At 42.3% G+C, this 24,678-nt stretch overlaps 1 protein-coding gene across 3 annotated transcripts in view; it reads left to right on the forward strand.

Moving 5' to 3' along the window:
- MRTFA (myocardin related transcription factor A) overlaps positions 1 to 24,678 on the forward strand; it is a 185,627-nt gene that overhangs the window by 92,687 nt on the left and 68,262 nt on the right. The window lies entirely within an intron of this gene.

Here is a 24,678-nt window from a genome sequence, read left to right on the forward strand (position 1 = left end):
TCTTTTTTAATAGCTTGGAAACTGTATGCCTTCTGATGGCGAGGTTTATATAATCCACACTAAGAATTAAATGTGGATTAATCTATACATTTGAAGACATTTCTTAGAAATTTTTGAAAATTCTTGAGTACATACAATTGGCAGTGAATGGATGTATTGTAAATGTGATTTAGATCTGGGTCCATCTGGAAGAGGGAGTAGCTTTTTAAAATGGTTTAGTTAGTGGAAGTCAAGGGTTTTTTTTTCCTCTTATCTCTGTAGTATTGTTCAGTGGATACAAAATTATCATTTGTATTGCTTCCTTGAAAATTGGCTGTGTATTTTGCTGTTTTCATGATGTTTCTGAGGTTTGAATCTCTCATAAGATAAGCACTGAGATAATTCTCTTTTGAAGTTTTCTAGAATTCCATATTGTATCCTGAAAGTTGAAAGAGAAATCTGATTTTCTGTCTCTTTTTTGCTTAAAATCTCAGGATTTGTAACAAAATGGGCAGGGTAGGGGAAGGGGAGGTGGAAGAAAACATACATTTTTGCTTTAGGTGGTGAAAGCAGAGGAGGATGCTTGGAGCGTACTCTAGGAGATGGGGGAGGGAATAACAAAGTTATATATTCTTCCTTCAGGAAACTAGAGGCACCCACTTCTAATTAATTTTCACCTTTTTGTATGTACTTTTTTGCTCTTTTATTCACATTTCTTATTTTTATTACTCTCCTATAAAAAAAAAATGGATAGTCAGTGCTCAGTTCCTTGGGGTTAATTGTACGTGGAGAAAAGCAGACCAAAGGTGACCTTCACGTTATTGTATTAGTTGACAGTTGGAAGTAACCTACGAATGCATCCATTGCCCAAACTGTTGTCTTCCACTTTTTACTTTAGCGTAGCCAATATTGGATTGTGGACAGATTCAGGAGAGAGAAAAGTTTGAAAGTCCCAAAGATTGATTTATTTGTAGTTTTTACGCAATCTCTTTAAACTTAAGGTGGCCATTAAGTTGGCAAGAATCAACAAAAACTATAAAACTCAGTGCTTAGTTATTTGGGGGAAGATAGGTAAACTCAGATGGCACTGCAGATGAATGGAACTTTCTGAAGAGCAATCTGGTAGTATATGATGAGTTACAACAACGATAATACCCAGTGACCCAGTAATCTCATCATTGAGCATATACACTGAAAACATTTCAAAGTATTTTCAAAATCTGTGTGCAAATGTTCATAGTAGTAATGTTTATAATAACAGGAAACCGCCTAAGTGTCTCTTAAATAACGAGAATGACTGAAGAAATGGTTGTATAGTAATATAGTAGAATAGCATAATGTAGTAATTAATGACCAATAGGATTTTTTTTCAATGGAAAAATATAAGAACTGGAAGAGCAATATCAGTAGTGGCTTTGATTGCATGGATCTCCATGTAGTCAGAGTCAGTATGAATGGAAATAAATAAATAATAATAATGATGATGATAATTAACATTTACATAGGGCTTACTGTGTCCTGAGCACTGGGCTAAGTGCTTTATAATTATTATCTCATTTGATCCTGTGGGGTAGATAATGAGTTTATAGCTGTTTAGATGTTAATTTTCATAATAACAATAACTCACCTTTCTGTAGGGCCTTGCAGTTTACAAATCATTTATTTCACAACAATCTTGTGAGATAGGTACTGCAGATATTTTACGGATGAGGAAACTGAGGCCCATAAAGGTGTTTTAAATGAATATTTTAAGTCTTGATGTTTAAAGTTAAATTCATAATAAACTGTCTTCAAAATGGAAAAAGAAATCTCATGTGAAATTCCCATGGTTCAAAGGTGATTTCTGCCTTTGATTGCATTCCAGAAGGTAACTAAATTCTGAGCCAAGCTTTTACCGATTCTTGTTGGCATTGGCACTGGTAATTGTAGTCTTGCCTCCTGTCACTGGGGGGCAGAAGTGTGCACACAGGTAGTGTTCCTTCATTCAGAAGAGGGCAGTGGTGTGTGTGCTTGTGCACCCTTCCACTACTTAGTGTTACCTAATGTTTTATAACTGCATCCGACCGCAGGTCTGCAGCTGGAGGAGTCTTCAAGGACCTTTAGTTAAACCTTCATTTTATGGTTGAGAAAATCGAGGTGCAGAGATCTTGCCCAAGATCACAAAGGCAGTCAGTGGCAGACCTGGGGTCCCAGCTCAGGTCCTCGGACTCAGAATCCATTGTTCTTTTGGTGATACCACACTTCATATTTTGAACCATGGGAAAATGTTTGTATCCGGGAAGTTAACAGTAATGTTAAAGACACCTTTTACCTGAGAAAGACATCTTGGCTTTTCAGAACCATAAGATTTAAAGTGGAAAGAAATTGGATGTCATTTTACCAATAATAGTAGCTGGTATTTACACAGGGTTTTAAGGTTTGCTTTATAAATATTATCTCATTTGATCCTTACAATAACACTGAGACATAGGCGTTGTTATTCCCAATTTACAGATGAGGAAACAAACTCAGGGAGGTAAAGGGCTTTGCACCAGCTGGCCCCTTCCTGCCTTTCCAGGCTTTTTACTCCGGTCCACACCCTCAGTCTCTCCTGCTCCTCCCCCTCCTTTTCAGTGTCTGGCTCCCATGCTGGGAAGGCTTTGGCCTCCCACCTGCTGCCTCCTGGCTTCTCTGGCCTCCTCAGGTCCTGCCCCAAGCCTGCCCTCTTGGGGAGGCCCACTGGCCCCCTCCCCAGTCACCTCCCAGTGACCCTGGGGATATTGAACTTCTGGAATGCAGGAGCCTCGTTTTTGGGTCATTTTTCTCCCTACTCTTTAGCACAGTGACTGGCATACAAAGCATACAAGAAGTGATTGCTGACTGTCTAAAATTGCATGAGTAATAAAAAATAACTGGGTTAAAATTTGAACTTGCATCCTCTTACTCCAAATTCAGTGTTTTCCCCACTATGCCATAACTGCATATTTTAAATCTGGGTTCAGGGTGTACTGCTGGGCCCAGAAAAAAATGGTTGTATTGTTTTTTTCCAGGGAAAAATGTGGTAAAACACAGGCTAGATATAAACACAGGCCTGAATCCAAACTTCAAAGGGCTGCCCTTGAGGACTTAGAGGGCCACACGTGGCCTTGAGGATACAGGTTTCCCACCCCTGGGCTCGAGTATCAGGTAGCAGAACTGAACTCCTTGATGGCGATGTCCTTGTCTTGAAAAGCCCCATGATGTAATGAAAAGTAGACTGAGCCAGGGGCCTTTCCGACTCTTCTAGTCTAATGCTTTGCATTTCAACACACCTAATGAAATATCACGATTTCTCCTCCCTTCCTCTTTTTCTTCCTCTTTCCATCCCTTGCTTCCTCTCCCTTTTTCCCTTACCCCTTTTTCCTCCCTCCTGTACCAGGATGGAAGCCACTTATGGGTCTTTTCCCAATGCCAATTGTGTGGAAGTTTTAACCTGTTGTTTTTTCCAACCTGGGCTGGTTCTCCCCTCCTTAAATAACCCTGATGTTCCTCTGGACTTAGTGTAGAAAGCATCTCAATTTTATTGGTACTGCAGCTCAGAACCCACTTCAGCCCAGCTTCGGCCTTCCCAGCAGGGTTGCACCCCCATGCCTGGCAAGTCCCACTATTAGGTTCCAAGGGATATATAAATATGAATAAGGTTCTTGCCCCTTTAAACTGACATTGAGTAGGGGAGTTTAAAACATTTACAGAAATAACAAAATAATGTGAAACAGCATGGTCATGAGAGAAATTAGGAAGCAGAGGGACTCAGGAACATCTGTAACCCTGGCTAAATACCGTATGTTGAGGGGAAAGAAAGGACGGGGGTGGGGAGGAGGAAACCAAAGCTCGTCGTGGCTCGTATAAAGAAGCCTAGGTCCCCCCTCAGTAGACTCAGTTGCTGGAAGTATGTGGCCCCTTGATATGACTTCCCCCCATCTTCTCCAGCATATTGACCCCCCCCATCATCTCCACCTGAAAGCTTTAACCTCTCCCTACTCACTGATTTCTTCCCTACTGCTTTTAATAGGGTCTAAGCTCCTCCTCCATGAAATAGACTCCACTAGATTCTCCCATCCCCTCATTCTATCTTGTGATTTCTCTCTTCCCCTTCTTAGCCCTGCTCCATGGAAAAACTGCCTGCACTGGCTGCCCCCTGCTCTCACTCAGTCCTCAAGCCTTCGCAGTCAGGCTTCTGACCACCTCACCTGGTCTCTCCAGAGTTACTATTGATCTCTTAATTGCCATGTCTGTCTGATGATATTTTCCCAGCCATCCATCGGCCCGTGGGCTGCATTTGATGTTATTGACCACCCTGTCTTCCATGACATGACTCTCTCCTGGTTCTCCAGCCTGTCAGATTACCCTTCAGTTTCCTTTTCTGGCTTATCACATCCTATAATTGGGGATGTACTCCAAGCTAATCTTCTGGGCCCTCTTCTCAGTCAATCAGCTAGCATTTATTAAGTGCCTTTTATGTGCCAGGCACTGTGCTAAGCCCTGGTAGGCTCACCAAGCTGCCACATGGATTGCAGCTTGTAGAACATACTGCACATTCACAAAGAGTTGAGCCCTCATTGGCCAGGTCTCCCCTCTGTGCTAATTCTGAGGCCCTGTTCTTACTGGTATCTTGGATCCCCAGAGCAAGGCTCCATGGGTTTCTCAGAGTTCTAAGAGTAACCCTGAGGGCTTGAGGTATTGTTTGGCAGTGATTCTCCCTAATGTCAACTAACCAGTTACCCTATCTTCAGTATCGTCTAACTTGTAATTACTGCCCCAATGTAATTTTATCTCCCAAAATCAATTAGTTTTTACAAAGGGATAATTACTAAGAAGATATATCAAGACCCAAACTATGAAAACGTCCCCTGCCCTATCCCTAACCAGGCATACTTTTTCTTCTATATACTAACTTGGTCCCTGGGTTAGTGAACTCCACCTTAAAACGATTCCTGCTATGAGGTTTGTTTCTGGTTGTGGCAAAGCTGATGGACATGTGGCTCTCTGGTTTTCAGGACATGGTGTCCAGGTTGCTGCATTGATTTCCTTGCTGGGTTGGGTCAAACAGATTGATCCTTAGGGATGAATACTGCCTGACTGCAGGCAAACTCAGCTCTGGCCCCCACTTGCTGACTGGTGGCTTTTACAACCTTTCAGAGCTGACAAGGTTGTAGTCAGGTCCATGCCATCTCTGATGCTTATTCGTTTAAGAGAAGGAAAAATTAAATAAAACAAATTAAAAACCCCAGCAAGACTATATGTTCATGGCTACCTGGCAGCTGGGTAAGGAAAGAAGATGTTGGCAGGAGGCCGTGAGCTGTGAATCCCTATCACTTCTGCTGGCAGATCCCACCAGCTCTTGCGTTGCTCACCACTGGGAAAGAGAGATTTCAGATCTTTTGTCTGCATGCTCAGCAGCCAGTGAAAAGGCCTTTCAGTCACCAAACAGTGAGCTCACAGAGGACAGTCAAGATAGCTGTGCATGTTCCAAAGACGGAAAAAGGGACCTTCCAGTATGCATCGCTGTGTCTTCACGTAGATTGCAACAGGGAGAGCCTAATGCAGATGTTTGAAGGATTCAGAGCCTGCATCAGCCCATCACATACATGCGCGAGCATGCGCGCGCGGGGACACAGACACACACACACACACACACACACACGCATATGTGCATATCTCCAGCCCCAGTCTGTCCCCTGAGCTTCACTTCTGTAATCACCAATTGCCTTTTGTATGTTTCATACTCGATATCCAGGAGACATCTCAAAGAGGGCTCATTATCTTTACTAACCTCTTCATTCTTCCAAACTTAGCCATTTCTGTCAAAAGTACTGTCATCCTTCTGGTCTTCCAGGTTTATCATCTTGGTATCATCTTTGACTCTTTCAGACCTCACGTTCCCCCTTTCTGCATGTTCAGTTAGTCACCAAATCTTTCCGTTTTTACCTTCACAGCATCTCTTGCATCCAGTCCCTTCTCTCCATTTGCATAGCTCCCACCTGAGTTCAGGTTCTTATCACCTTTTGCTTAGGTTATTGCAGCAGCCTCCTAATCGGTCTCCCTGCCTCAGATCTTTCCCTGCTCCAGTCCATCCTACATGCTGCTGCCAAAGTAATTTTCCTTAAGTTCAGATCTGACCATGTGATTATCGCACTCCCCTCCTGAGGCTGGCTATTGCCTCTGGGATCAAATATCAACTCCTTTGTTTAGCTTTTAAAGCCTTATGCAACCTGGCCCCAATCTGTTTTTCCAGCCTTGTTGGACATTACTCACCCTCCTTCATTCTATCCATCCATCCAAACTGAACTTCTTTGTGTTCCTCATACACATTACATTTCCTGTCTCCATGCCTGGAATGCACCTACTCCTTACATTTGCCTCAGTTAACCCCCCTTTCTTGCAGTTCAAGCACCATTGACATGAAGCCTTTCCTGATCCCTCAAGTACTAGTGCCCTCCCTCCCAAACTACCTCAATACAAGGATATAAATTTAATCCATGATATTACTTTTTTTTAAACTTGATGGGATAATACCTAAGATATCTTAGACCAAAAGAAATAATAGATAAAAGGCAATGGGGGAGAAGAGTAGCCTTGTGAAGGAAGAAGATATAATAGTAGCAAATCCAGGAATCAGATGTGGGAAACATGGTGGAGAACATTTGGGAGATAACAGAAAAAGAAACAGACACAATAGTATCATCAGTATATACTATAGACCTCCTGGACAAAATCTCAATCTCTCTCTTTTTCTCTCTCTCTCTCTCCCTCCCTCCCTCTCTCCCTCCCTTTTCTCTCTCCTCTCTCTCTCTCTTCTCCTTCCTCTCTCTCTCTCATATATATATTTGTGTGTGTGTGTGTGTGTATATATATATCTATATATATATAGATATATATATAAAAAACAGATTTTAATTATCCATATCATCTGCTGCTGGTATGCTTTCTTTATGCAGAGCAGAGCAAATAATGCTTCTGAAATTATTTTTATAATAATTTCACCTTCCCCAAAATGGAAGAACCAGAAAGAGAAATTCTGTCCTGGACCTGATTCTCACTAAGGAGGATTGGCTGGGTGGGGCCTGTGAGAGAACTGACCAGCGCATGTTAGACTTTGTCATAGGCAAGGAAAAGACAGTTGGGCCTTGTCTGACACACCCTCTACATTTTTGGAGCACAGATTTCAGAAGATTCAGGAAAAGGCAAAGAACAATCCTGTGGCCTAAAATTCCAAGGAAAGTTAGCCTAGGAGGAGTGGGAACCACTCAAGAATGAAATCCTTAAGACACATAACAGAGCAATGATAGGACGATGCTCCAGGGAATGCATAGGGAATTCACTCAAAACGACATGTGCAGAAGGCAAAAGAAAGAGCAGGGAACATAAAAATACCCAAGTATGGCATAGTCCTTTCAACCAATCAAGAAATGTATGTTTGTTTTTTTAATTTCTCTCTGGGCTCTGCTTCTGACTCTCCCAACTTCCTTCTCCAGCAGCTGTACTGTAATTGGTCAGTTCTTCCTAGAACCTCCCTTTTAAGAAAAATATCCAAACCAGTCAGATTCACTCTTTTCATTCCTCTTTGGGCTACACTTCTGGCTAGCTAGACTAATTTCTCCAACATGCTTCTCCCAGTTCCTCCTGACCTCCCAATTTTATAACTTCCCTTTATGTGTTGTCTTTCCCAGTTAGAATGTAAGCTTTTGGAGGGCAAGAACTATCTTTCTTTTTGCTTGTATTTATATTCCCAGCCCTGAGCACAGTCTGGTACATAGTAATCATTTGTTGACACCTCACATCTATCAGATTAGCTAAACAGAAAAGGGAAATGATAAATGTTGGAGAAGATGTGGGAAAATTGGGATACCAATGCTGGTGGAGCTGTGAACTGATCCAGCCATTGTGGAGAGCAATTTGGAACTCTGCCCAAAGGGCTAGAAAACTGTGCGTATTCTTTGATCCAGCAATATTACAATTAGGGCAGTATCCCAAAAGATCATAAAAAAGGGAAAAGGACCTCCGTGGACAACAATATTTAGAGCAGCTCTTGCAGTGGTGGAAGAGAATCGGAAATTGAAGAGATACCCATCAATTAGGGAATGGCTGAACAAGTTGTGGTATGTGAATGTAATGGAATGGTGGTGTGCTATAAGAAAATGATGAGCAGAAAAAAAAAGAGAGAAATGATGAGCAGGATGCTCTCAGAAAAAACTGGGAAGACATATGAACTGATACAAAGTGAAATGAGCAGAACCTGAAGAACATTATACACAGTATCAGCAGCATTATACAGTTATCAACTCTGAATGACTTAATCATTCTGGTAATAAAATGACTCAAGACAATTCCAAAGGACTCATGATGAAAAATGCTATCTACCTCCAGAGAAAGAACTATGGAGTCTGAATGCAGATCAAAACATACTATTTTCACTTTTTTCCCATTGTTTTTTCTTTTTGTTCTGTTTCTTCTTTCACAGCATGACTAATATGGAAATATGTTTTACATGATTGTGCGTATATAATCTATATCAAATTGCTTTACTGTCTTAGGGATGAGAGAGGGAGAAAAATTTGGAACTCAAAATCTTATGAAAAAATTGTCTTTAAGTGTAATTGGAAAAAATAAAGTACCATTAAAAAATAAATACTTGTTGACCCTACTGTGTACCAGACATTGGTTGGTCAATGGAAGTACAAGTACAAAAAATGAGACAATTCCTGTTCACAAGAAGTCGAGATCTAATGGAGAAGACAAGTATATACCAATGTATATATAGCATAAATGTAAATGAATAAGTACAAATATACACAGAATAGTTAGTTACAGATAGGTAAGATAGTTTAATTACAGTAGTTTGGAGGGTGAAATTATTATAAGGGCAATTTCAGAAGTATCACCTACTCTGCTCTGCATAGAGAACATGCCAACAGATGACCTGGATAATTAGAGTCTCCTGTCATTATCCTGTTAACCTCCTCACCTGTCTTAGTATACTCTGATGATACTGTTGTGTCTATTTCTTTCTCTTTTATCTCCCAAATGTTCTCCACTATGTTTCCCACCTCTGATTCCTGGACTTGCTACTCTTTGCTACTACTACTGTATTCTTAATTCACAATGCTGCTCTCCTCCCCTACTGCCTCTTATCTGTTCTGGTTCTTTTTGTATAAGATATCTTAGGTCTTATCCCATCAAGTTATAAAAGCAGCAGTGATGACCTATGAATTAAATTTGCGTTCATGTATTAGCATCTATAATTCATCTCATGCCTGGAAAGACTTGTCCCCCCCTTTTAAGGGCTTTTAAACACCATCTCTCCTTGGAAGCTTTCCTGATGCTCCCCATCCCCAGTGTTTTTATTCTTCGGACTTCACAGTAACGTTTTATTGGCAACTTTGACACACGAATGCCATTTTAGATGGTTATTTGGTGGTCTTTCTGTCATGTTCTTCTACTCTACGTGAGCTCTGTGAAGGCAATGACTGTCTTACTCAGCTTTGTATCTTATCCTAGCGTTGTGCTTTCTACGCAGCAAGGGCTTAATGAATATTTGTTGAGTTCGTTGTTGACCCATACCAGTTACAAAACATACTTGCCAAAGAGGGTTGCAAACACGGTCTCTGCAATCAGATCATTTCCTGATGGCGGCCTCGGGCTGCCTTCCTGACAAGTTCATTGTAGTTGTAAGATAGTTATAAGTGAGTTGTCTGACTACTTACTTGCAGGTGATGGTACCCTCATGTTAGTGACACTGAATGGTAGGATAGCTTGGTTTTTACACATCCTGCTGTCAAGGATAGATGAGAGGATTGTGTTGGTTATTCAGGATATCGGGGAAGGAAGGAACTGAACTCACAGACTGAGAAGCATCGATTCCCTTGATGTGGCTTGCCTGAGACTATCCTACTGTATTCAAGGGTGTGTGTGTGCTGAGGGGGAGGTTGGGGGGGTGACTAACTGCTAAGCAATCCAGGGGAAGTGGCCAGTACAATGGTGCATTGACCGGCCCCCCCCCCCCACCCCAGGTCAGCCAGATTACAGACCTGTCTTAGGGGCATAGATTTATCTGGTTAAGAACAACCTATTCTGGGGATTTGGGTCAGCCTGAGGTGTTGGTACTGAAATAACTAAGGCTCCCAGTCCTTCCTAGAGGAGACTTTCTAACTCCTGACACTCTACCAACTTCAACTTGAATGCTCAGATAACTTTCCACATGAGTTGAGAATTGGGGCACCCAGCTACTTATCTTCCTCCCTTGCCCACTTTCCTGGGCCACCTCAGAACCTCTCTGGGAGGATCTGGTGGTGGCAGGAGTTGGCTTTATGGGATGTGCCCTACACACCTTGCCTTCTCCCTAGCTACTTGACTGTTCACAGGACTCATGTGAGATAGGAACCTGCAATTCCATTCCTTCTGAAAGATGGAGGACCACCAGATTTATTACCATCTGACCAGTCTTTTTTGCCCTGTTGTCCCCTGGTACTGCCATCTTAACTTCTTATATAACCATGAGCCCTCTGGGCCTTGCTGTGGACCTCACTGCTACTCCCTTAGGACTTGAAGGCCTTTCCACTGGCATTGTAATTGAACCTTTGTCCTCTCCGTCCCTCCACCCCCAGCCACCATGAGAGAGTGAAATTCTTGAGAGCAGGGACTGTGTCCCCTTTTCTGTTTGTGTCTCCAGCACAGGGCTTGGCACTTAGTAAAACGTAATAATTTCCTAGTCTGACCATACTTTTCATTAAAGAGATGGGAGAAAGGCAGCGGGTGGGATGGTATTCACCTAGGTTTTCATGAGCTCTGGTGAATTTACCTAAGTGCAAAGGGAAGGTGGGTGTGAGAGGATCTTCAACCCCCCCCCCACCCTTTCCTGTTGCCCTTTGGGTTTTTTGAATCTGACACTGTGCCTCCCTCCCCTATCAGAGTCTCCCAAGCTATTTCTGTCAGTTTAATGATCCCCAGCTGTTGCTTTAGTTCTGGCTATTTTCATGCCCAGAAGGAGAAGGCGAGGAGGACAGAGGATGGGGGATGGGGACACAGCCCTGTAAACAAGGCTAACTGGATTTTCCCAAATAGCTAGCATGATACCCACTTGATCCACAGGGAATGATGTGAATAGGGGATAATTGTGATGCTCGAAAATGCAAGCTCAGAGGAGTAAAAGCTGGTGTGAATTTGAGGGACATTTCTTTTACCAAGTTAGTGTGTTCATGGGTGTGGCAGCCTCTGCCTCACCCTGCCTGTAATACAAAGAAAGTGGTCACAACTGGCTTTGCATCATATCTAGCATCAACTTCATGGCTGCCATGGCTCCACCCTCTGAGTGTTGTTTGTGCTGAGCCAGACCAAGGATGGAGGATTGGCTAGAAAGGGGAGCTCCACAGTGGGGGCCCCGAAGATGGGATGTCATTCTTACAAGTAATAAGGAAAAACTCACTGATTTCAGTTCTCTCTGGATTCGCACAGACTTGTGCTCTATTTGACTGTTGTGTTCCGTAAAATTGTGCGCAAAACCTCAGTAGTGAAATGTTCAAGTTGCACATTTAACCACACAAATACCAGGAAATACAGTTGCTCTGAGTTATAGGCCCCGTAGCAACACGAGCTCCCTGACATGACACACGCAGAGGGGTATTGTGGGGAGGGGAAAGACTGTCGAAAAGGTTTCTCAGTTCTCTGGCATTCATAGGGTTCTTGTAGGACATTGAGAGGAGCAGCCTTCCTGGGGCTGAGTGGGGGGCATTTTCCTTTGAGCATTTGGAGCTCTCTGCCCCCATCTCGATTTGCATCATCCACACGTAATTGTAGTCAGTGTAATCTCATGGACACATTTCTTGCTTAGGAAAAAAAGATGGAAGCTTTCCTTTTGTCCTTATAGCTCTCTTAGAGAGAAACTGAGTTGTAAAATCTTGACTGAATTTGGGGTAAAATTCACAAAGTTTTAAAATTGCTTAGAATTGAATGATAGTAAAGACTGTTTTTCTTTCACTCTGCCTTAGGGTATCAAAGTGCTTGTTGAATCTGTTACAGAGGAAGAATGGGAGATCCTTTCGTTTGGGAAAAAAAAGGAATAATTTTGGCCCAAATAGAAATAATGTGTGTTTTGTAACTGTTTTTAAATATTTCCAGTTTATTCACCCCCAGTTCCTCTCCTTGCCACTTGTCCTATGCCTCAAATAGCTTTGTATTGAAACAGCAGGGAAATGTTCAACCAGAAGAGACAGTTTCCAAAATAATTAAAGTAGCAGTATCCTTTCGGTTACTGCAAACACTGAAAAATATATAGCTTTTTAGAAATCCTGGAAGACATGTCAGGAAGGCACCTTTAATCCTTGGAGACTGAGCTTCCAAAGTTAATCCTCTTTCAAAAAATCCAGATTTACATGAAAGGACAAATTCGCCTTGTTTTTAGTCACAACCTTCCTGTTCTCTTGCATTTTTCAAATCCGGTGTTGTAGAGTAGTAAGAGTAAACTCTCTGATATAGTTTAAATTTTTTTTTCTTTTTTTACTTTATTGCCCTGGGGCCTGGCTATACAGCTGAACCAGCTCACTTGCCACCTGCCATCAATCTAATGCTCTGTACAATTTCAGCACTGACAGTCTCAGGAGAGAAAGGAGATAGGATTGGAGACTGGCATGGTTGGGCCTGATGAACGTGCAGAACAAATGTGGAGGGGAGAACGTTGTTCCTGTCTCCTTTCCCCTTGAGAGGGTCCTTCACATGTTCATGCCAATCTGAGGAAACCAGAGGAAGCCAGATTCCCACTTTATCTCCCCCCCCCGAACAGTGGAAATGAACATCATGATCAGATTGCTATGTGATGGGGGAAGTTGGAGCATTGTTCTTGAGTTAATCAGTAAGAAGACTTTGATGTCTTTGCGTTAGCCCTGCTATTCTGTCTGGGGAGTAGACTATGGCAGCTGGTGAAGCAGTAAGCTGTATCCAGGAGGAAATGAACAATTTGCAAAACTGAGGTAGAGCTGTAGGAAGTGCCGCCCTCTGTATGTGTGGAGAGGCTTTGCCTTGAGGGTGCAGCCAGAAACCTCTACCTGTCAATACACCAGATTCCTCTCTTCAGCCACATTGTAGTCAAGGTAGTGTGGCCCTCTCAGGAGGGCCTGCCATAGGCCACTCCTTGGAGAATAGGAGGCCTCAGGATGCCTGCCCTTGGAGCAGAGCACTGATCTCTTCGGAATGTTTCTGTTCCTTTCATAAAATGAAAGGGAGAATTTTCAAATTCTTACCTTCTGATGGATTTTCCCCTTATATTCATTCCCACGGTTTTCCTTAAAGTTACTTTCCTCTCTCTTCTGGAAATCATGCTCCAGTCCTTGTCCTCTACACTGTGGTCATTATTAATGGTGTCATTATTGACAGTGAAGGCAAACAGTGTGTCTCATTAAAGAACATGCTTAAGCTTGACATCTGAACTGTATTGCAAGCTGGCATCAAGTTGGTGCCCTTTGAAGGTCACTTATGAGAACCCAAATGGAAATATTTTTACCTCCCTGAAGTCGTTACTTGATGGAGGGGAGGTTTAGGCATTTGGGAAGTTAGTTACTTTTTCAGCATGCCTAGATGGAGGAAGAATCTTATTAAGGGATTTGTGGAAAGGAGGGAAGCATTAGGTACATTAGCTGGCACAACCTCATCAAATCAGAAGTCTCATTGTATAGTTTATGAGATTGGGGGAGGGGGCTTTCTGTTCATGTCCATAGAGCTTTCCATTCTGCATAGTTATGTTTAGCAGAATCACAATTGGCTTTATAATTTGAATTGAACGTGGCATTCCATAATGGGTTCTCCATGACTTAGGTATTTTTAACACAAACTGCATAGTGATCTCCTTCTACCTTTCTACTTGCTAGTGTTCCAGTTGCAGAAGAGCTGATTTTTCACGTTTACCTGTAACTGACAGTTATGGTTGTGAAAGGCATACAGAACTCTGGAAGGGGACGAGGTTAAGAGCCCAGGGGGTTCTCTCCCCACCCCCACCCCCCTTACTATCCTCTCTCTGATTCTAAGTCTTAGTAACTCATTTTCTTTTTTTTGGTAGATTATGGAAATTCCTTCTGGGTCTTTTCAGTGCCACTCACACATAGGCAGGTTAGAATTTTAAGAGCACATTTTGGACACTCATAGTACATTTAATTATAATTAGGTACTTGTTCTTCTGCTCCCTAATTCTATGCTCTTTATCACCACCAAGTAATATTCATTAAATGCTCTGAAGCCCAGGAACAAAGTATACTTTTAAATTGACTACATGTTCCAACTAGAACCAAGTCTTTTGTTTTCGGGGAGGGAGGCTGTTATTAGCTCACAACAACTTGTGATAGAAACAAAAGTAAGGGTATTTGGTATAAAGTCCTTTTGATAATCTTGCAGAACCAAACCAAACCTCAGAAGTGTGGTTACCAGGGAGAAGTGGAGGAAATCCTGTCGATTTTGACACCAGTACCTGCTGTTGCCTGTGGAGAAGCCATATAACAATATGAAATTATGTGGAATTGCTAAGGAGAACTTTCCGTGCTGGGAGGTCCCTTCTTTGACCTGCCTTTTAGAGTGAAGACTTGATAAAATACCAGGTAGTTTCTGTAATGATGTCATGCCCCCCTCCCCGCTCCCCATCCCCATTCTGAAGGCATATGTGGATTTAGGGTGACACCTGTTTGGTAGGCAGACAGGAGTAATCAGAATACAAATTAGGCCTTGACAGTCCTTTGTGTTGGTACTGTAACAACAGTGAGACCAAAACATGTGTTCTTGGTGCAGTAAACTCCGATGACCTAAAGTCAGGAAATGGGATTAGTTCTGAAAAACATAAAAGCAAAGTAAAGGAAAATTGGGGAGTAAGAAGCAGTAGAAAAGATCGTGGACTGATAAAAGGAGGGATGTCATGAAAGACATAAATCAGGGAATAGGAGAAGATGGATTGAATCAGAATTTTAAAGTTGGAAGGCAGCTCATTGGCCACTTGTACAAGCTGAGCCCCACCAGCTTCAGGCAGCCACCCAGCCTTTACTCAAAGGGCCTCCAAGGAGGCAGGAGGCCTGCTTTCCTGAGACAGCTCAAGTACCAGGTGGGAGAGCATTTGTCTGACATGGAACCTGGGTCAGAACACACCTGAAATGTGGTGTTCCTTTCTGGATACCACATTGAAAGAAGGCTCCTGAAATAAGCTAGAAGACATCCACCAGAATGCTGCGGGTGCTGAAGGGCCTCAAGCTTAAGCCGAATGGCCAAAGGCTTTTAGGAAATGAGGATATTTAACTTCTTAGAAGAGAAGACTGAGGGGGTGCAGTCCAGCTGTTTTCCATCACACATTCGATGTTTTTACAGCAGATAGAGTAATTCCAGTAATAGCTAATGGTTTAAAATTTACAAAGCGCTTTACAGCTGTCTCATTTGATTCCCACAACTCTGGAGTCTTATCTCTGTTTTACAGATGAAGAAACTGAGGCAGACAAGTTCAATGGCTTGCCCAGGGTCATACCACTACGAAGTTTCAGTTCACATTTGAGCTTGGGTTTTCTCTCTTTGCATCCAGTGCTATTCTCTGCACTGCCCAGCTGCCTGACCAGAAAGAGAAGCCTGTCTTGGACATTTGTCTGGAAGAATGTGCCAAAGCAGAGAGGCCACAGTTAAGAGAGCTTGACAAGCTTTGACAAGTGGGGGCCTGGAATAGTATGTCTGTGAGCGCCTGAGTACACATTCAGATCTTTTGGGGGACAGATCCTGGACAGCTCAGAGATAAAGAATTTTTCTTCCTCACAAATCCAGGGGAGGGTGGAGCCATTCTGACATGATACATATGGTTGGTTCTGACCCATAATCATTCATCTCTACAAAGAAGGGAGCGAGGTAGTAACCTTTTCATCACTCTTCTCCTGCGCCAGGTTTGGTTACTAAAACCACTCAGTGTTCTTATTTGTTTTTATTATTTACCTTGTGGTCATTTCAGCAACTGTTAGGCCACGGATATGTGTGTATGTATCCGGTAATGAGACTATGTACCTGAAACTTTATATTCCCATTAAAATCTTCCTTTTGTGCATTATTATGTGAAAGGGAGATTCTCAAAGGAGATACCAGCACAGAATAAGATCTTGAAAGAGTCTACCAAGCAGGAGAGTTATAAAGGCATGACAGAGGACTTTATGCTTGTGATCTAGTCAAATTTAGAGAAGCTCCAGCTCTCAGTTGGCCATAGGATGCCCTCCCTGAACCTCCATATTGTGCAAAGGTCTAGCAATGCTGCCCACACTCCACTACCACCTCCTCCTGCCCCAGTTCCACGCCAGCTGCCTATCCCTCTGGAGACCCTACTCCCATCCCGTCACATTCTCCTCATCTCCGTGATTCTGGACCCTTGGCTGTTAATGGATAAACTCCATTCCTTACTGCCTTATAACCACCTCCCTCAATCTGATCCCCCCAGCAGCACACTCCAGATGTACCACGCCTTCCTCTGTGCTCTTTGGAATGTCTGTTTCATAAGTAGCAGACTTGTGTTCATCTTAAAACTTTTTCTCTCTCATTCATTCCATCATCTTGCATTCACTGAGATCTGACTTCCTCCTGATGATGTGGCATCCCTGGCTCCCCGTTCCAGCTCTGGTTGCATTTTACTCATACCTCTCCCCTGCCCCAGTCACTGGTCATGGCAGAGAGAGTTGGCAGACTCTTTGCTCCTCATTGCTTCTAGATCCTCCCTTTACGTAACATCATCGCGTAGGCACCTCTCCTCCTCTGAAGTTCATTCATTTCATTCAGTCCGGATTCTGGTAACTGCAGTCTTCCACCCTTGGACACTCTTCTTCCTTCCTCAAGGAGATCAGTGCTTGGATTGCACTCTTTCCTCCCCACCTCCTGCCCTCTTACTAGGGTACTTTAGCATACATATTGATACAGCCTCGAACATCCTGACTTCCCAGTCCCTCAGTCCCCATGACCAACTCACCCCACCCTCTTACCTCAGCTTCACACAGAGATGGTCAAAACCTTTTCTTCTCAGTAACCACAAGTGTACCACATCAATGTTCATGGATTGTGAAATCCTTTTATCATAATTCCACCTTTCCCTCTGCCTTCCGTCCCCTAACTCTATTCTTTGTTCTCATAATGACCTCCAAAATCTCTCCACCCCTTAGTTCTCTTCCAGGTCATTATCCCTACACTGACTACACTGTTTCCTCATCTTGACATCTTGGTGAATCGATTCAGTTCTGTACTATCCTCCGTTCCCGAGGTCTTTGCCCTCTTATACTATCACTGATCTTCCTGGGCCAGTTCGCAACCATGGATGACTCCTGTCATTCATTTGCCTTTCTATTCATGGGTTACCTAATAGACCTGGAGAAAATTCTAAAACCCTGCTTATGGGCTCTGCTACAAACCTAAGATATATAATCTCAGCTGGGCTCTCACTATAACTCTGTAATCTATTCATGATCCTGTTCACTGCAGTGCCTTTTCCAGACCTTCTCATCTGTCCTCAAAGTCCCTGTGGCTCCGTCTTCCTCACCCTCCAGCTGAGAATTTGACTTCATACTTTACTGAGAGTTCTCTCTTCTGACCCTTCCTCCTCATCTAGTATCGCCTAGATACCTCCTGCTATTACTTTCTCCTTCCTTCATCTCGCATAGTAAGATGACCCTTCTTTTTACCTAGGCAAACCCCCTCTCCTTGCACAAATGATCCTATTAATCCTGTCTTTTCTAGTAGATTGCCTCCTCTTATCCCTGCTCTTACTTTTTTTCAATTTCTCCCTCTTTGTTGAATGCCTTCTCACTGCCTTCAAAGCCACCTAAGGCAGCTAGGTGGCATAGTGATGAATCAAGATTAGAGTCAAGAAGACCTGAGTTCAAATTTTACCTTAGACCCTTACTGGCTGTGTGACCTGGAGCATGTCATTTAACCACAGTTTCCTCAACTGTAAAATGAGGATAACATTTGGAGTTTATTGTACATTGCCTGACACATAGTAGGTGCAGTGTGAATGCTTATTCCCTTCCCCTCCCCCGTCAATTCTCATGGCTCCCCCATCCTCAAAAAACACTCATATGATCCATCCATCCCCACTATCGTCCCATCTCTCTCCCTTCCCTTTGTGATGTCTTTACAGGCCATCTACAGTAATAGAAAATCTCTACTTCCTGTCCTCTCACTTTCGTCTTAACTCTGTATGTCTGACTTTCAGCCTCATCGTTCAGTTGAAACTGCTCTTTCCCGTGTTACCAGTGATTTCTTAATTGCCAAGCTTAATGGCCTTTTCTGAATCGTCATCCTTTTTGACCTCTCTGTATCTTTGTTACTGTTGATCTCACTTCTCCTTGATACTTTTTGTTGCTAGCTTTTCCTGATACTGTTCTCTCCTTGTTCTTTTACCTTTCTGACCACTCTTTTTCACTCTCCTTTGCTGGTTATTATTCACCCTCTAATTATGGAAAATGCTTAGGGCTCTGACCTGGGCCTTCTTCTCTTCTGTGCTGTTTCACTTGGCAATCTCATCCCCTTCCATGGATTTAAAGATCTCTATGTTCGTGATTCTCAAATCTACTTATCCAGCCCTAACCTCTCTGCTGACCTCTAGTCTTCAATTGCCTGTTTGACATCTTGAGCTTAACATGCCCAAAACGCATTACGATGTTCCCCAAATCCTCTTCCTAACTTTGCTATTGCTGTGGAGAGTTAGCTCCATCCTCCCAGGCCCCCAGGCTTGCAGTTTAGGTGGCATCTTGGTGATTCTGCAGTCTGCCTTAACCCCTAGATCCAAGTTTCAAGTCTTGTTGATTCTCCTTTTGTAATATCTCTCCTACATGACCGCAGCCCGGTGCAGGCCCCTCACGCATTGCAATGGTGTTTTGGTTGGTCCGCCTGCCTTACGTGTCTCGCCTTGTCCACTCCATATTCTACTCAGCTACCAAAGTTACGTTCTATGTCACCCTCTTATTTTATTACACTCCAGTACCCCCCCCCCAAACGTTTGGCAAAACATAAAAATCCTTCATAATCTGACCCGTCCTTACTTATTTAGTCTTTTTATACATTACTCCTTTCCACATACTTTTATGATCCAGTGACACCGTAATGTTCCTTGCACGAGACACTCTTCCAGCTGTGACCTTTCTTACTCTCCCTACTTGTCTCCAGTTACTGACCTCCCTATTTCCTTCCAAGTTTCTGCTAAAATCCCACCTTGTGCAAGAATTCTTTCCCAGGCTCCCATAATGTTAGTATCTTGCCTCTAAAAATGACCTCCAGTTAACCTGTCTCTATCTTGTTTGTGTGTGGTTGTTTGTACGCTGTCTCCCTTATTAGAATGTTTTTCCTTTCTTTGTATCCTCCTTACTTAGCATAGTACCTGGCACCTGGTAGTTGCTTAGATACAACAGTTCATAAAGAGTATCTAATAGGAATCAAAGAGGTCTTTTTAAAATAAATAAGCAAGCAGATAACTAGATAAATTAATAAATTACATTGTAATACATTTTTAACATTCATTTAAAAATGTTTTGAGTCCTAAATTCTCCACCTCCCACCCCTCCCCCACTCCTTAAGAAGACAGGCAATATGATACCCGTTATACCTGTGAAGTCATGCAAAACATATTTGCATATTAGCCGTGTTACAAAGGAAAACACATAAAAAAACCCCCAAGAAAAGGGAAAGTGAAAAAAGTCTCCTTCATTCTGCCCTCCGAGTCTGTCCGGCCCCTCCAAAGGTGGGCGGCATTTTTATCATGAGTCTTTTGGAACTGTCTTGATCAGAGTGACCAAGTCTTCACAGTCGATCATCATCATGGCTTTGCTATTACCGGATCCCAGAGGTCTTGATCGGTGTTGGTGGAATAGAGCGAAGACATTGATGAAACTGATGAAATTTCGAGACCTTAAGCCTGGAGATTTCTACCCACTGAGGTGGAATTAAACAAATGAGTTTGTTGCACTAACAAGACAGTGTAGGAAAAGGATACCACAGAATTACAGGGAAAAGACTGGTGGACTCAAGGCTCTGGGAGATTAAGATCTGCCGTCACTCCCCTTTACTTCCTTTAGCGATCCCAGTGAAGTTACTCAGATGGTGAAGTGCTAGAGGGACCTTTTTCTTAAGGGGTCATCCCAGGTTCATTTTTATCACAACCTTTAAGGACAGAACTTTAGTGAGCAGAATTTCCCCAGAGAGAAAGAAAATGCAGTCTTAGAGGTGGATGCTTCCTACGTGAGTTTTAAGGCCTGCACCTTAACATCTCAGCTAATTATATGACTATTCGAGTGTGTTTGGTTTGGCCCTGATCAGATCAGAAAAACAGCTATATAAAATTAACCTTGGGGTTCCTGAGTCATGCAGATCAGTTTATGCCTTGACTTGTGCGGTAGCCTGCTGGTTGGTCACCTTGTCACAAGTCTCTCCCCATTCCATTCTTCTCTCAGCAGCTATCGCTCTCCCCCTTACCCCTGTGCAGTTAGCTCCATGGCTTCCTCTCACCTTCAAGATCAAACATAGAATCCACTATTTGATGTTCAGAGCCCTTCATAACATGGCCCCCTTTTGTGTTCTTTGTGTTCACCCCCGAGTACTGTGATTCAGTGGTGTTGGCCCCCATTCTGTTCCTCTAACAAGACTCTTCATTGCTTGACTCTTAGTATTTTCCCTGGCTGACCCCCATTTCTGGAATTTTCTCCTGGCTTCCTTCAAGGCCTAGCTAAAATTCCACTTTCTAAAAAGCCTTCCCCTTAATGCTGGTGCCCTCCCTCAGTTGATTCTTTCCAGTTTGCCCTCTGTGTCGTTTGTTTGTACATAGTTGTCGTGTTTTTCTTTAGTGTTCGACTGTGAGCTTGAGAAAAGTAACTGTTTTCTGCCTTTCTTTGTATTCCCATCAGTTATCGCAGTGCCTGGCACACAATGGATATTTACTAAATGCTTATTTTATTTTAATCTGGCTTAAATCAGATATATGTATTTTACTCTTCCAAATATAAATTGTCAAGTAGTCTGAATGGTAATTCTTGTTGGACCCCAAAATGGCGTCTTTCTATGACCTTCTCTTAATATCCTTTCTTCAGTTTTGGGGTGGCTCATAAGGAGATGATATTCACCATAAATTATAGCCTGTTAATTTTTTTATTACAGGACTGGCCTTTGAGGGTCAGTAGGAGTAGAAGAAAAATTACCAGTGGTCAGAATAGTTGGTTCTTGGCATTTACAGAGGGGGAAAGTATTTGAAGTAAGAAAGTACCATCTGAAATTATTTTTTTAAATCAACAAACGTTTATTAGATATTAATGATGTGCTTGGCTCAGCATAAAATAAAACCTAGAGGAAGATACTGTCCCCAGGCAACAGAAGTCAGACTTAGAGATTTCCTGTAAGATAGTGTCAGAAAGTGAGGGACTGAGGCCTCCCCAGTGTGATTGATCCCAGGGCAGGGAAGCTACAGGAAGCTTTACTAGGAGCTGTCAGGTTCTCCTCTCTCAGTGCTGTCCTCCAGGCACTGAGACCTCCTGACCGTCTCCTCCGCGCGCGCCCCCCCCCCCCGTCTCTCTCCCTTTTCTTGTTTCTATATGCTCCTTCCCAACGACACACACCCCCTTCTGTGGTCTTCATCATGGCTTGGTGGAAAGAGTGCTGACGTTGGAATTAGGGCAGAGTTCATGTCCTGGCTTCATCAGTTGCTACCTGTTTTCTCTTGGGCAGGTGAATTAAACTCTCTCTGATCCAGTTTCCTCTTGTATAAAATGAGGTGATAGATTATTTAATCTTTTAATGTCTCTTCCAGCCCTAAATACGTGACTGTGACCAATATTCCCTGCTTCATCACTCCTACCACCTACCAAACTGCCCAATGGACAAGAGCAGGGTATATTTTGCAAATAGAAAGGATACGTAGGATATCAACACAGAGAAATACTAATTTCTTTTAGCTCAAGAATGTAATTGTTGAACACCAGAATTATTTATTTTACATCTGTCTATCTAGTCTGCTCCATTCCTTCGGTAACCTGGTGGCCTCTATTCCTGGAGGCTTACAAACATATTGGTGCCAGGCTTAGAGTTGATAATCCAATCAACCTCAGCCCTCCTGCAGCTCAGAAGTCCTAAACTCAAGCAATCCATTAGCCTCAGCTCAGTTTATGGAATTTTTAAAAAAAATTTCTTCAAGTGACAAGAAAAAATAATGATATTTAAAGAAATACCAATTAGAGCAATATTAGATATTTCGTAATAAAGGAAACATTTCAAAATTGGACAAAATATTTAAAAGCTTTTTAAAAAATGAAATTTGTTCCCCAAAATATATGCCCTGAAGATGTGATCATAATGATTAAGAAGAGAAAGGTACATTCCAGACAAACATAAGACTTAGAGGAATTTGATAAAGTGAAAATTAAAGCACCATTTCCTGTTGTCAGTCTGCTCTCCTGACTGGCATGTGGAGAACCTTCCCTCTGACTTTAGGCTTTTCGTCTCTTGCTGTACCTGTCCTTTGAGGGAGATGGAGGAGGACAACTGGTAGGGAATGGGACTTCTCTCTCCTGCTGGGCGGGCTGAGCTTCCGTCTCCAGCTGCACCCTTCTCCTGCCTGATCTCCAGCCTTTGGAGGGAAGCAGGGCCTTCCATCTGACCCTGTGCCTCCCATCTCCAATCACCATTGGGAAAAGTGGCACCCCTCCGCTTAATGATGAACGTTCTCACACCTGGTCACACCCTTCACATTGAAGTGACACAGAACTCCTGTAAATCATCATCCAAACCCCATTCCCCATTCCCACTGCCTGATTCCTCATTCCAGTCCCCCTCAACCCTCCCATACCTCCTTATGTACCAACCGAACCCCACTCCTACCCCAAGGTTTCGACCAAACACCACCCGGCCTTTCCGTCATGCCTTCTCAAATGCCTGCTTTATAGGCAACAAACTTCTCTTTTTTAAAAAAAATCGTTTCCTTTTCTGATCCTTCCATCTACTAGCTTTTACCTGGTTTTCCCGTGATGACAGTTTCCCTGAACACCCTTTCTACTCCTGGCAGTACTTTAACTCATTCTCCTCAACTCCGTGGTGGAGGTGGGAGGGTCGTAATACTCCACGCTCCCCATTGTCATTTACCTCCATCACTCAGTAACCTCTCTTGCTTTGAGGTCCGTGCTTTTCACGTCTACCATCCGAGTAAGATCCTTTTAGCTGTTGTCTCCAGACTCCCGTATCAACTCCCCTTCTTTCCTCAGGGCAATAATTCTCAAGTCATCCACACCAAGTAATTTAACAGTTAAATTCAGAAAATAAAGATTAACACCAATCAGATAAGAAATACACCTAATAGTTAGGGTAGTTCTTAAGAGTATAAGTGATAGAACAGGTGCTGATCTGTTGCTGATTTGTAGGAATTTCCTCACTGGCCAGGCTCTCTATCAAGGAAATCACAGGGCAGGGGGTTGAGGTGGAGAGGAATTATATTATCCTTTTATTAAGAGTCATAAATTAAAATATTAACAGTAAAGAGGTCATATATTTGAACTACTTGCTTGACATGGAGAAATTAATAGATATACAAATGGTACTAAATCATAGAAGCAAGGAATACGTATTTTTTTCAGTTATGCTTGGAAGGTTCACAAAAAGAGGTCTTTTTGTGAGGCCTGTCTCAGATCCAGAAATGTAGGAATCACATCTACTGTATTTTCAGTAAAATACTGAATAAAAGCACAAAAACGTTCCAATGATATGAATAAAAGTTATAAAAAATACATGGAAGTTTTTTTAAAATTATCAAACAAAAAAAAAACCAGAATATTTAAAGTAGTACCACATACTAAAATTTTTGGGATGCAGCTAAAGCAGATCTTAGAAGGAAATTTATTTTGCTGAGCATCTCTATTAATAAGAATGAAAAGGAGAAAATCAATTAATTAAGGCTATACCTAAAGACACGAAAAAAGAACCAAGCAGTAGTCCAAAGAAAGCTTTTTAAAAAGAGATAGTTTGTTGTTGTTGTTGTTGTTTTTTTTTTTGTTTTTTTTTGTTTTTTTTTGTTTAAGGCAGTTGGGGTTAAGTGATTTGCCCAGGGTCACACAGCTAGTAAGTGTCAAGTGTGTGATCTAAGACCAGATTTGAACTCAGGTCCTCCTGACTTCAGGGCTGGTGCTCTATCCACTGCACCACCTAGCTGCCCCTGAGATGATACAGTTTGTAAAAATAAATCTGCTAAAACATAAAAGATGAAGAGAATTGATCAATTAAATGGGCTGCTTTGAAAAAGACCAATAAAATTGCAAACTGTTAGTAAATTTAATAAAGGAAAAAGAGCATGCAAACCAGAAACATTTTAAATGAAAAAGAAAAGATCACAAAACTCAAAATAATGCATGTTATTAAGAATAAATTAACAATATTGCATAACTTTATTCTTGCAAATTAGAAAATTTAAAGGAATTAGGTGATTATCCTGAAAGATATAATTACCCAAACTGACACAGCAATAAATTAGTAATAAATGACTGAATATATAATATATGTCTGTATATATAATGTGTTTGTGTTGTTTACTGTCTGCAGTGTCAGAGGAAGCAGTAAGACAAGTCATCAAAAACTCACCCCACCAAAAAACATCTGGCCCAGATAGATTCCCAGCTGAGCTCTTTCAGACTTTACGAGAGTAAAGAAAACGCCTCTATTGCCTGGATTATTCTCAAA

Source organism: Vombatus ursinus, unplaced genomic scaffold (genome assembly GCF_900497805.2).
Source record: "Vombatus ursinus unplaced genomic scaffold, bare-nosed wombat genome assembly UNPS02003292.1, whole genome shotgun sequence".
NCBI lineage: Eukaryota > Metazoa > Chordata > Mammalia > Diprotodontia > Vombatidae > Vombatus > Vombatus ursinus.